At 38.8% G+C, this 13,280-nt stretch overlaps 1 protein-coding gene across 4 annotated transcripts in view; it reads right to left on the bottom strand.

The window, feature by feature from the left end:
- ZNF148 (zinc finger protein 148) overlaps positions 1-13,280 on the bottom strand; it is a 135,507-nt gene that overhangs the window by 96,865 nt on the left and 25,362 nt on the right. The window contains exon 1 of one of the 4 annotated variants that reach the window (XM_054713905.1): positions 3,957-4,022. The exons of 2 other annotated variants lie outside the window; for them this stretch is intronic. The gene's annotated coding sequence lies outside the window, so the exon portion shown is untranslated. Of the gene's footprint in view, positions 1-172; positions 188-3,956; positions 4,023-13,280 lie in introns of those variants that run through there. One more of the 4 variants, XM_054713906.1, reaches the window with a different exon arrangement.

Here is a 13,280-nt window from a genome sequence, read left to right as displayed (position 1 = left end):
AAATTTGAATTGATTCAAATTTTCTTTCTTATCCCTCAGCAGAGCTTCAAATTTTTCAAGTAGATCGCTCCCAGGCATTTTATCTTTTTAGTTGTTATTGTGAATATATACCTTTTCTTCCATTATTAGTCCTGATGTCGTCTATTATTCATATAAACAATTAATTATGTACCCTGGCCGATGTGGCTCAGCTGGTTGGAGCATCATCCCATACACAGAAGGGTCACAGGTTCGACTCCTGGTCAAGCACGTACGGGATGCAGCAGATCAATGTTTGTCTGTCTGTCTGTCTGCCTCTCCCTTCCTCTCTCTCTAAAATCAATTTAAAAATAAGTTTTAATTAATTATGCATATTAATTTTATAAGCACTTCCTTTAGTGAATTCTCTTAATACTATCAATACAAAAACAGGCAGGCCAATGAACTTAACAGAACTGATTTCAGAAACAGCCTTCCCCACCTCCTCATTAACATGTTAATTTAGTATATGATAAAGGTGGCATTCCAAATATATAGAAAAGAAATACATCACTCAATATTAAGACAACTGATAAGCCATCTGGAAAAAAAGTAAAGCTGGATATCTACAACCATTGCTTATACCAAATAGTGTTTATATAACAAGATTTTAAACAATTTAAACCATAAAAAAATAATAGAAAAACTACACTAACTTTTATTCATGTACCATAGTTCACTGAATCTAAAACTACTAATCTCAAGACACACAACTATTTTATGTGTCACTAAAAAAATAATAATGTCAAACTATGACAAACAAGCGATTCATGTCACTCAGAGACGTTATAATGTGGAGAGAACAGTGAATCCTATAATTAATGATGAAGACCTTTTAAACTTTTACACAGAAACCTTCCCACCTCCAGCTATGAAGGAAAAGATCACTAAATTCAAGCATAAAAAATTAAAACTTCTACAAGGCAAAAACAAAATCAAAAGATAAGCAAAAACTCAGTGAAAATAACTTGCCTAACAAATGACAACCAAATAGATCATATGGCCAATAATAATGGAATAAATGGTCACACTTAACTCAATGAAAATCTGAAAAGCGATACTAAAAAACAAAAAATTGACAAATTAAAGTACTACAGGCCCAGTGCACGAAATTCGTGCACGAAGTTCAGGGGGGGAGGTCCCTCAGCCCGGCCTGCACCCTCTCACAATCCAGGACCCTTCAGGGGATGTTCGACTGCCGGCAGTCAGACATCCCTCTCACAATCCGGGACACTGCATGCACCAGTGACCATACTTTTCATACAGGTGAAAGGCATCTTGCTGTTGTATGGGCAACTACATTTTTTTGCCCTGATTATAAAAAGCAGTACATAACATGATCCTTCTGAGGCAGTAGTACCATTTTTCCCATCTTATGGGTGGAAAAACTGAAGCAGAGAGAAGTTAGGTAATTGGCTTTGTCACACAGTTATAAGTGTCAGAATCAGAGCTGACCACAAAATGTGCAAGCCAGAGTCCATGCATGTCATCGCTGCATCATCCTATTTTTTCAGTGTTAGGGTAGCCTTGCCAGGTTTTAATTTTTAAATCTCAGAGACTGGTCCCAATATATAGGAATGCATGTTCATCCCCATGTAGAATAAACAGGATGTGGACAGTTTGGAGGTTCTTCTGATGAATTAGGATTAAGCAGCCACAGATCTCTTTTTCAAATACTGCAGAAGCCACCTTCCTTGTTTAACTGTGTGGGGGATGTAGCAGTTTATAAGCTATGACATAATCACTTGCAATCTGGGATCCCTTGAGGGATGTCTGGCTGCTGGTTTAGGCCCGATCCCCTAGGGGATCGGGCCTAAACCAGCAGCTAGACATGCCTCCTGCAATCCAGGACCCCTGGGGGGATGTAGCAGTGCACCAAGCAGCAGGCGGCCAGGGAGGAGCCCAAACCAGGGCCAGGCGCCACGCTGCTCACGCTCATCCCAGCTGCTGCGCCTACTGCAGCCACTTGGTAGTGCTGCGGCGGAGTTAAGAGAGGCTCCTGCCGCCACAGCTGCACTCACCAGCCATGAGCCCAGCTTCTGGCTGAGCGGTGCACCCCCTGTGGGAGCACACTGACCACCAGGGGGCAGCTCCTGCATTGAGCGTCTGCCCCCTGGTAGTCAGTGCGCATCATAGCAACTGGTCATTCTGGTCGTTCCGGGTGTTCCACCATATTGGTCACTGGGCTTTTATATATATAGATGACACTAGCAAGTGTTGCCAAAGAGGATTCCCATTTTCCTAGACTACTGATATTGGGGCAATCTTTTTAGTTAGGCAATTCATCCACCAAATTATTAAACATATATACTCTTTGGCCCAATAATATTTCTCTTAGGAATTTATACTTCAAATATATTTTTAAATATGTGCAAAGACATACCCAAGAGTATTCACTATATTAGCATTTATTACAGAAAAAAAAAATAGATCCAGGGGTGAAGGGATTGAGCAAAAAAGAAAAAAAAGTAAGAACTCATGGAAATGGACAACAGTGTAGTGGTTACGTAGGGTGGGGGGTAGGGAGGGTGAGTAAAGGTAGAGGAGGGTATGGGGGGGGGATAAATGGTGTTAGGAAATAAATACATAAAATAAAGAGAGGAAAAAATACAACAGGGAAAGCTGGGTTGAGGTGAAGGTATATGGCACTGTCTGTACTTTCCGTTCAATTTTTCTGCAACCAAAAACTGCTCAAAACAGTCTATTCTAAAGTGTTTCAGTTAAAAAAATAAATATCCATAAAAGGAGGACCAGTTTAAATAATTATGGTACATCCAAATATTAGAATACTACACAGAATGAAATAAGGAATGATATGCAAAGATATATAGACGTTAACCACAACAAAAAAGACATGTTGGCCCTAGCTGGTATGGCTCAGTGGATAGAGTGTTGGCCTGCGGACTGAAGGGCCCCAGGTACAATTCTGGCCAAGAGTATATATGCCTGGGTTGTGGGCTGGATCCACAGTGGGGGCGTGCAAGAAGCGGCCAATCAACGAATCTCTCTCATCATTGATGTTTCTATCTCCCTATCCTTCTCCCTTCCTCTCTGAAATCAATTATAAAAAAAAAAAAAAAAGACATGTTGCCAAACAATACAAACAATATGTATGGTATGACCTCATTTGTGTAAAAAATTTGTTAACACAGATAGAGACAGAAATGCTTGCACTTGTATAGCAAATGTCTGGAAGCGCACACACACACACACACAACACACACACACACACACAAACACCACACAAATGGTAACAGTGAATGAGAATAGGGAAAGGCCCCCCCCCCCCCGCCGCCGCCCTTTTGTTACCTTATAACATTCTCTACTACATAAGTGTGTATTCCTCTTATAAGTCCTTTGGTAAGGAATGATAAATGCTGAACATGACAATTAGCAGAAAATGTGAAAAAAGAAAAAAAAATCTGAAAATATGGCCACTAAAATTGCTAATAGTTCCACATCCTTGTTTTAAAAGAATTCTCAAGTAAAATTTATGAGCAACATGAGAATGTGTGCCACTGACAGATATGTAAATACCCTGACAACTGTCAAGTATTTCATTTTCTTTCACTTTGAAAGATAAAAGCACAGGTCCAATATATACTCCAACATAGGCCAATGAGAAAGGAAAGGATCATCTGTCTTCCTAAAATAAGGGAACTGGGGCCTAAAAAAGAAACATGCAAGTAATCTACTTAAGTGATAAAAGACATTCGTCTTCATCCTAATAAAACTAACAGCATTAATTTATTTCAATGTACAGATGTTATATCTCTATATAATGGTATGCTATGTATGCATAATATTCAAGCTATGTAAGTGGGTATGAGAAGAAAAGGGACTGTCTAATAAATGCAGTTATAGGTGTGTTTATATGCAAGCATATGGGCATCTAACACAGGTGGGGGAAAAAACTGAGTAAAACAGTATTGAATTACCTCTATAAAATATGTCAGGCAAATGCCCATCCCGCCAGATCACTTAGCTGAATTTCCAAACTGTTGATTCCTCCCTCTATCCTACAAAAATACGAAAATACAAATTACCCCCAAAAGTATCAAGATAAGGCATATTCTTTAAGTCAGGTAAAGTAGTTATATCTAAATATGCTAAATCTAACAAAAATTTTTCCATGAAAATACTGTTGATTAAATCAAATTAGTAGCAACTAACAATTAATGACCCATCAGTACTAAATGGTATCACAAAGATAAGAAATGACCCTGACCCTAATTAGACTTTTTCAAGTTTAACTTCTGAGGATAAAGGTTCCTTTAAAATCAGGGCCATAATCTAGAATTATCTTAAACAACTTAAAAAAGAAAACAGCACAAAATGTGTTTTATTAAAATCTTATGTTTATACTCTCCATTACTCAAATACTATTTCTTGATGAAATCCCACAGTAACATTTCCCTCAGCTCAAAAGTCTAAATAAATTAAGAATATATTTCTAAAAACACAAAAATATTAAGTATTGAAAACTTTCAAGGCAAAGGTATTTAATAATGCTAAAATGGTCCATATTTTTTAAATGCCATGCTATAATCAACCTTTTAGTAGACTAATACAGAAAATTAACACCCTATGTTAATACTGCATTGATTTCGGACGCATAATTTCTTCACGTAACTGGGATATTTTTTCCTAGCATATGAAATGTAGATAATTAAGATTAAAAGCTAAAATTTTATTAGAAACAATAGGCCAAATATAATATTTTATTCAGGAATAATGAAGTATTTTATATAGGAGCGCTAACACACTTTTAGGGCTCAATAAATATAAAAGCAGAAAAATTAAGGAAGCTTTAAATCTGTAGAAAATAACCAAATATATTATTTCAAAGTTGTGTTTATATCATTTTATCAAGGGATTACAAACATTACAAACTTCTGATAATTCAGCATTTTCTAGTCCTAAACTGGTCAGTAATTTTGTTGCTACACTAGTTACAAACAAAAAAATCTGTTTTGAAACAATGTATTCCTATTAAGTTCTTAATTGCCAGCCTCAAACTTTTGTTCCCAGACATTCAAAAGACCACGTGAGACATTCTTCTCAATTATGTAAAGCTTTTTAAATACAGTGATGGTGACACTGTTATAATTAGCTAGTTATTCATATTAGGATAGGAGCAAAGGAAAGGCCAGACATTACAGGCATGTCATTTGGACGGCTTCACCAGGAAGCTGCAACTATGCACTCCCCAGGGAACCACCAGCTCATCCCCTGAAAAACACTGGGAGAAAGGGTTTCAACAAAGGGAGATAAAGGTATGTGCAGTCACGTCAGGGTGACTCGGGAAGATTCCTGTCAGTCACACCTAGGAACAATGATTACTGGACAGAATGGGCGTGGCCCCTGCAAACCCATGGAAATTTGGGAATACAAAATCCCCTTAACAGAATTCTCTCTCTTGCTTTCAAGGCAAAGGCACTTGTTGCTCTTGAGACTCCTCGCTCGTGGGGCTTTCTTGTTCCTGCTTCTTTGCATTTGACTGTTTCCTCCATAGCCACGTGGCTTTGCGGACCCCACATGCAACGGACTGATGGACGGAAGAAGGAACACAGCTAATCTAGCCTGATGCTGGACTGGACACTGCTCCAGTAAGGAACAGAAACTCCGGACACTGACTCCGATTCTAGCCCTATTGAAACCACAGCTACACTTCCTTTATGGTCGGAGTGAGGGAGAGGGGACCTTGGAAACTCAGCAATGTACAGTAGGTCCTCGGGTTACATCAGAGATCCATTCCTCTGGGGCAACGTAACGCAATTTTCGCCCTAAGTCGGAACCCACCTACATAAGCACCTACGTCACTCCCATGGAGCACATACACAGCAGTAATGAAGTGAAACAGTAAAAAAAATTTAAAAGAAAGATAACAATTCCTGACCTTTACTAGTGGCAAATAAATAATAAAAAACATAAAGCATATATGTACATACGTCGAAATGACGGAACTTTTTTTTTTTTATAAATAAATGGGAGATGGTGACATAATCACGAAACCAAGGATGGCGAGTCCGACGTAACCCGACGACTGTCTGTAAATCCACAGAAATAAAAATCACTTGTTCTCACATTGAAGTCTTGAAAAATTCTTTTTCTTTGGATATCGCAAGAATTCCACTCCCACAAGCAAGAGATGGCGACAAGGACCCCCCACTTCCACCAGTAACGTTAGTATAAAAAAGAAAAAGCCTTAAATATATTAACCTTATGTGCCACTTAACAACAGGAATACATTCTAAGAAATGCGTCATTAGGTTATTTCATCAATGGCAAACATCACAGAGAAGCACTTATACAAACCTAGATGGTATAACCTACTACATACCTAGCTGTGTAACAGGTGTACCGGTTAATAATGCGGATTTTTTTCAATAGATGGAGTTACACATATGTTGTATATATGTGATTTGATATGTATGCTACTTTGTTGTATTGACAGCAAGCTTCAAAACTTCATATGTCAAATTTGCTGAAGGTGTTAACATCATAGATATTTTTATGCTTAAAAATGTCGAATTTCATGCCAAAAAAGGAGCATTTGCAGGAAGTTTTAATTCATTATTTTGAAGAAAAGTGTTGCTGAAAGTTATCGTATACTTCAGGAAGCTCATGGTGAACATGCTCCATCTCAGGATACTTGTGAACGCTGGTTTAAACACTTTAACCCTTTGCACTCGCTTGCTTTTTTCTCGATTCCTTTATTCTAATGCTAACCGTGTCGAGTCACACTCGACATCAGAGTGCAAAAGGTTAAAAGTGATGATTTCAATGTGAAAGACAAACAACGTCCAGGTCAACTGAAAAAGTTTGAAGACCAACAATTATAAGCATTATTAAAGATGTGTCAAACTCAAAACAACTTGCACAAAGATTAAACAATTTCCAATCGTTTACAAGCAATGGGAAAGATTTTAAAGGAAGGAAAATGGGTGCCACGTCAACTGAACAAAGACAAATGGAAAACCGAAAAGTCATCAGTAAAATGTTGCTTCAATGGCACGAAAGAAAGTCATTTTTGCATCGAATTGTGACTGGTGATGAAAAGTGGATCTATTTTGAGAATCCCAAATGCACAAAATCATGGGTTGATCCAGGTCAACTATCAACATCAACTGCAAGGCCAAATTGCTTCGGAAAGAAGACAATGCTCTCTGCATTTGATAGGATCAGGAAGGTGTGGTGTATTATGAACTTCTAAAACCAGGTGAAACCGTTAATACTGCTAGCTACCGACAACAAATAATCAATTTGAACCATGTTTTGATCATAAAACAACCAGAATGGGCCAAAAGACACAGCAAAGTAATTTTGCTTCATGATAACGCACCATCACACACTTCAAAACGAGTTAAAGACATGTTACAAGATCTTGCCTGGGAAGTATTAACCCACCCGCTGTATTCACCAGATCTTGCTCCTTCAGATTACCACTTGTTCCGATCGATGACACACACACTTTCTGAGCAGCACTTCAAAACGTATGAAGAAGTGGAAAATTGGGTTTCTGAATGGTTTGCCTCAAAACAAGAAAAGTTCTATTGGGACAGTATCCACAAATTACCTGAAAGATAGGGGAAATGTGTAGCTAGTGATGGACATTACTTTGAATAAAGCACTTCTGATATTTCTCTTGAAATTACCATATTTTCTTTGATTACAAAATCCATATTATTAACCGGTACACATGGTAGTAGTCTATTGCTTTGTAGGGGAGGAAAAATAATTTCCCCTCTACCCTTCTGGGTTCTTGGCTGAGAAATCCCTGTAATAAAAGACAAATTAACAAAAGAAAAACAAAGTTTAATCTATAATAATAAAAGCATAATATGCTCATTAGACCGGACAACCTTCCAGACGAAGTTGGGGCTGCGAGGGCCAAGTCCCTTGCACGAATTTCGTGCATCAGGCCTCTAGTAATATATAAACCTCCTATATACATGGGAGAGACCCAGCAAAACTGGGTAACTCACCAAAATGGCTGAAAGCATCGCTTTAAATACCATCTTCAGTGAAGACAAAAGAAGATATGGCTGGAGGGATCCAGTTATGGAAGGTTACCAGGACAAGCACAGTAAACAAGGGTAAGGTTGTTTCAGAGACTTGTCTTCTGAAGTGATCGGTTTCTAGAGATAAGTCATCCCAGCCCCTGCCCAGGAACATGAGGGAGATACCCTTACAAATGGAAATTCCCCATTTAAGTGAAAATGTCTTTTACAAAGGGTAACTTCTATTTGGTTTTCAGAAATTCTCCCAGGTCTTCAATTTCTTAATAACCAGCCTAGCCACCCAGGCTGGTGTGGCTCAGTTGGTTGAGTGTTGTCCTGAAAGTTGCCAGTTAGATTCCCAGTCAGGGCATATGCCCGGATCGCAAGCCGTTTCTCTCACATTGATGTTTCTCTCTCTCCCTCTCCCTTCCTCTCTCTCTCTCTAAAAATCAATTAAAAAATTTATTAAAAAGAAAAATCCTAATGGGTTTGGCTTAGTGAATAGGGCATCGGCCTTTGGACTGAAAGATCCCAGGTTCTATTCCAGTCAAGGGTACATACCACGGTTGCAGACTTGATTCCTGTCCCTGGTTGGGGCGTGTTCAGGAGGCAACCAATCAATGTGTCTCTCTCACATAGATGTTTCTCTCTCTGTCTCTCTCCCCCTCCCTTCCACTCTCTCAAAAAATCAATGGAAAAATATCCTCAGGTGAGGATTTTTTTTAAACCAATTAACCAACCTAAAATAATCCTTATGCCAAATAGCCATATTTGAAGGCAACAAATTCTGTTCCCCTACAGCTGTTACATGACAAATCTGTACGTCACCGTACTATACTGAATACTGTGGACAACTGTGATGCAATGGTAAGCATTTGTGTAATGTGTTATGCTAGGCAGTTAGGACTACTAGGTCCTTAGGAAAGCTAGGGCAGCACTAGGCTGTAGGAATTTTTCAGCTCCGCTGTCACTAGGTGATAGAATCTTTCAGTTCCATTATACTCTTATGGGACAAAGGTTGCAAATGCAATCCATCATTGCAAGAAACATTATGTAGCACATGACTATACTGTGGTAGACATTAAAAACAGGTCAAGAAAAAGCAAAACTATATCTGCACTCCACTGCTACTCACTATTCTAATGTTCTTTACTATAGTCAACTTTCAGAATTTTTAACATAGCTACAGGAATAAAGTTGACAGAAAAAGTGTGGCAAAGTCTGTATACAGGAAATGCAAATGTCTACTAACTGCATTTTAGTATTACCTTATGAGTCTTTTTAAAAGTTCACGGAATATATCTAGTCCACAATCATTACATATATCATTCACATAATATGGAAACATCTATTGACTGGACAAATGTTTTTGCAATGTTCACTTTTTGTTTAAAATATTTTCACAGCCCTAGCCAATTTGACTCAGTGGGTAGAGTGTCAGCCCTACGGACTAAAGGATCCCAGGTTCGATTCCGGTCAAGGGCACATACCCCTGGTTGGGGGCATGGGGGAGGCAACCAATCGATGTTTCTCTTTCACACTGATGTTTCTGTCCCTCCCTCTCCTTTCCACTCTCTAAAAAATAAACAACAAAAACATTTTCAAAAAAAGCCTGCTCACCTTCTTGCATCACTTTTTATTGAAGGGCTAAATTAAGGCTATCACATATCAAAGAACATAACTAGACATGTTAAAAGGGAAGGAAACAAAAAATAAAATAGTGAAGCAAGAAGGAAAAACAAACATGCCTCTCTCCCACAAGAACACATGCACAAAATAATATACCTCAAGGTCTAAAACAGAAATTTTGGTTCATTAAGACTATCTTTTTCTAAAGCCTCATTTTTATTTGTTTACTAGAGGCCTGGTGCACGAATTCGTGCACCAGTGGGGTCCCTCGTCCTGGCCTGTGGGATCGGGCCAAAACCAGCTCTCTAACATCCCCCGAGGGGTCCCGGATTGAGAGAGGGCGCAAGCCAGGCGAGGGACCCCAGTGGTGCATGATCGGGGTCAGGGAGGGGCCATGAGGGGTCCAGGGCATATCCAGCCCGTCTAGCTCAGTCCCGATAGGCCTGACCCCAGCAGCAAGCTAACCTACTGGTCAGAGCATCTGCCCCCTGGTGGTCAGTGCACGTCATAGCGAGCGGTTGAGCAGCCTTAGCACATCATTAGCATATTACACTCTGATTGGTTGAATGGACGACTGGACACTTAGCGTATTAATCTTTTATTATATAGGATTCTAATCTTCACCCAAGGACATGCTTAGAGAGAGGAAAGGGGAGCAGGATGGGGGAGGGAGAGAGAGAGAAGAGAGACGGGGAGAGGGAAGGAGAGGGCAGGAAGAGACAGACATACACGCCTTCCGTACATGTCCCGACCAGGAATCCGAACCCACAATCCAGGTATGAGCCATGACCAGGAATCAAACCAACAACTTTCCGGTGCACAGGACCATGTTCAACCAACTCAGCCAGAACTCTGCTAGACTCTAAAGTCTCATTTTTAAACTTTTATTGAAATATGTGTGCTTACAAATTTTTTCCTTTTTATGCTTCCATAAGCACTGTCAAATAAAAAGGCAACCTCTGCCCTTTAAATGTAATCAAGAAAAACCTCGAAGCAAAGAAAATAAATATTAGCACACATGGCATAAGACACAAAAAAATACTTTAAAAGTCCTTGAGCCTCTTTTAACTAGATCATCATTTTAACATAATTAGTCAAGTTCTAACTTTACATTAGCTTTTACTTTTATGATTTAATGACGCTTTCTGAATGAAGTTAAAAAAAAGACAAACCTTGTTCCAGGATGCAAGAGATTTCTATGACTATGGTTAGAATTACTACATAGTTACAAAGCACAAACATATGTGTTCTATCTGAATGATGGTCTAATCCATATATATAAAAGGCTAATATGCAAAGTGTCCCCTCAGGAGTTCGACCGGGAGTTCGATCACTCACTATGACGTGTGCTGACCACCAGGGGACAGCGCTGAATGAAGGCAGGCCCCGGCCGGCAGCCAGGGAAGCAAGGCCCCAGCTGGCAGCCGAAAGGCCCCGATTGGCCCTGATCGCCGGCCAGGCCTAGGGACCCTAGTGGTATATATTTTTCATGAGCAGATCTAGTCCAAGGACAATGACAGCCCAACAAATTCAAACCAACCATCCCAGAAATTACCCTACTCAGGTCTTTCTAAACCATTTTTCATTTCTACTCTCACCAAAAATCAAGGCAAAATCGTATAAACTTTGCAATTACTGTAATTAATCCACTTAACTGAGAAAGAAAATTCAACAAAAGGGTAATCAAATTCTTAAAAGATAATTGACCAAAGTGAGTAAAATAAAGCCAACTACTGAAAATGTTCACCTTCCCTTGACCTTTTCAAATCAATTAACCACGAATTTTCCAAGAAACCAACTGTCCACCCATGTTAGAAAACACAGCAGTGAGCATTTTTATAAACTCCTTAAGACTGCAAACCACTGAAGAGATAGACTTTAAATCTAAATCATCCATTGATGGAAGACACCTCCCAAAATCAAACCTATCAGAATGGGAATGTAACAATGTTATCCTTCCCCAAATTTACTAATAGAAATTAGTTTTTAAAATTAGTAAGCCACTAATCTCAGGGAAAAGCTGCTTTATTTTGTCCATGAATTTTCACTAAATACACATTAATTTTGTAAATAATCATGAAACATTTTTTAATATGAAGATCAACACCATTCAGGCAAGTTTTCAAATGATCTTCTCAAAGAAGATATAACCATAATTTGATAAAGTACTTCACAGTTTACAAAGTGCTGTCACATGTCACCTTTCATTTGACCCTTACAACCACCTGGACATTTTTATTGTTTGTCTCTGTTCTATAGATGATGAAACTGGGGTTCAATGGGTTAAGTACCCAAGGTTAAACAACAACTAAGTGTCAAATCAAAGACTTTAAGTGGATTCCTCTGCCCCTAATAAATGTCTATTCTAACACAAAACCACAGAAAGGTCATTCCCAAGTTTAAAAAAACTTTAATGCTACTCTTAGCAATGTTCTGAGTTAAAAAAATAATGAAACAAAAATGCTATATACAATAAGTTACTATGCAAATAAACAGAGAACAAAATTCATCTAATTTTTATAAATTAAAAATTGTTCTAATGTAATAAGGAAATCCTATAAAAAAGAATAGGAATAAACATTTAAAAATTAAAGTTTACTTAATTTGATTTTTTAAGGTTTCAATTCTTTGTGAAAACATTAAAATTATTAAAACTCAAAAAGGAAACTAATTATTACTTCCAATATGAAATATAACACTCTCATTTAAAAATTTGCATATGGTTCATAAAAAGCCAGTTCATCTTTTGACAGCTCATCTCCTGTCTCAAACACAAACTAGGCAATAGACACAATGTAAGAGTGTTCCCATACATAAAGGAAATGGCTTTAATCTGATCAGGAAGCTGAGATTTGCCATCAGAGACAAACAGAGAATATCTCAAGAAGTGGCTGCAAAGGAACGCAGTGATTTCTCTGTAATTGCAGTAACGTATTAAATTTGAACAATTCATGAAACATGTGAGATAGTCTGTGTTGTTTTTTTAATATAAGTCGATTTAGCAAGTTAACTCACTATTTAGAAACACTAGCTTCTACTAATATAGAATGGACATTTTCTTATTTGGGGTCAATTTATTCTTAAGTAGAAAACTAGGAAATGTAAATGCAGGACATTTTATCTTATCTTTCCTTTTCAATCTATGAATTAGAAACATAAAAGGTTTGCAGTATTGTTTTGAAAAGTGTTTATTAATATTAAAATACTATTATGTATTACTGGAATTATGAGACATCTTACATACAAATAATCTTTTAAACAAACATACCCTATATAATAAAAGGCTAATATGCAAATAGACCGAATGGTGGAACAACCGAACAACCGGTCGCTATGACATGCGCTGACCACCAGGGGGCGTGCGTGGAACATGGCGGGCATCAGCAGCAGGCGGCAGAGCACGGAATATGGCAGGCATTGGCCGTGGCGGGATGGTGGAACAGGTGAGTGGGGGCACCAGACCAAGGTGGGGGCACCACTCGCTGCCAACGGGGCGAGCCTCTGGTGGTTACTGAAAATTATTTGCTCCCACACGCCGCAGTCCAGCCCAGCGCTCGCACCTGCTGCCAGTGCCAGTCCCGCTCGCACCCACTGCCGGCGCCCAGTGCTGGCCCTGATTGCTCGGCACCA

The sequence above is a fragment of the Eptesicus fuscus genome, chromosome 3 (assembly GCF_027574615.1).
Source record: "Eptesicus fuscus isolate TK198812 chromosome 3, DD_ASM_mEF_20220401, whole genome shotgun sequence".
NCBI lineage: Eukaryota > Metazoa > Chordata > Mammalia > Chiroptera > Vespertilionidae > Eptesicus > Eptesicus fuscus.
Note: the sequence above shows the minus strand (reverse complement) of the source record. Positions and strands in the feature narration are given on the sequence as shown.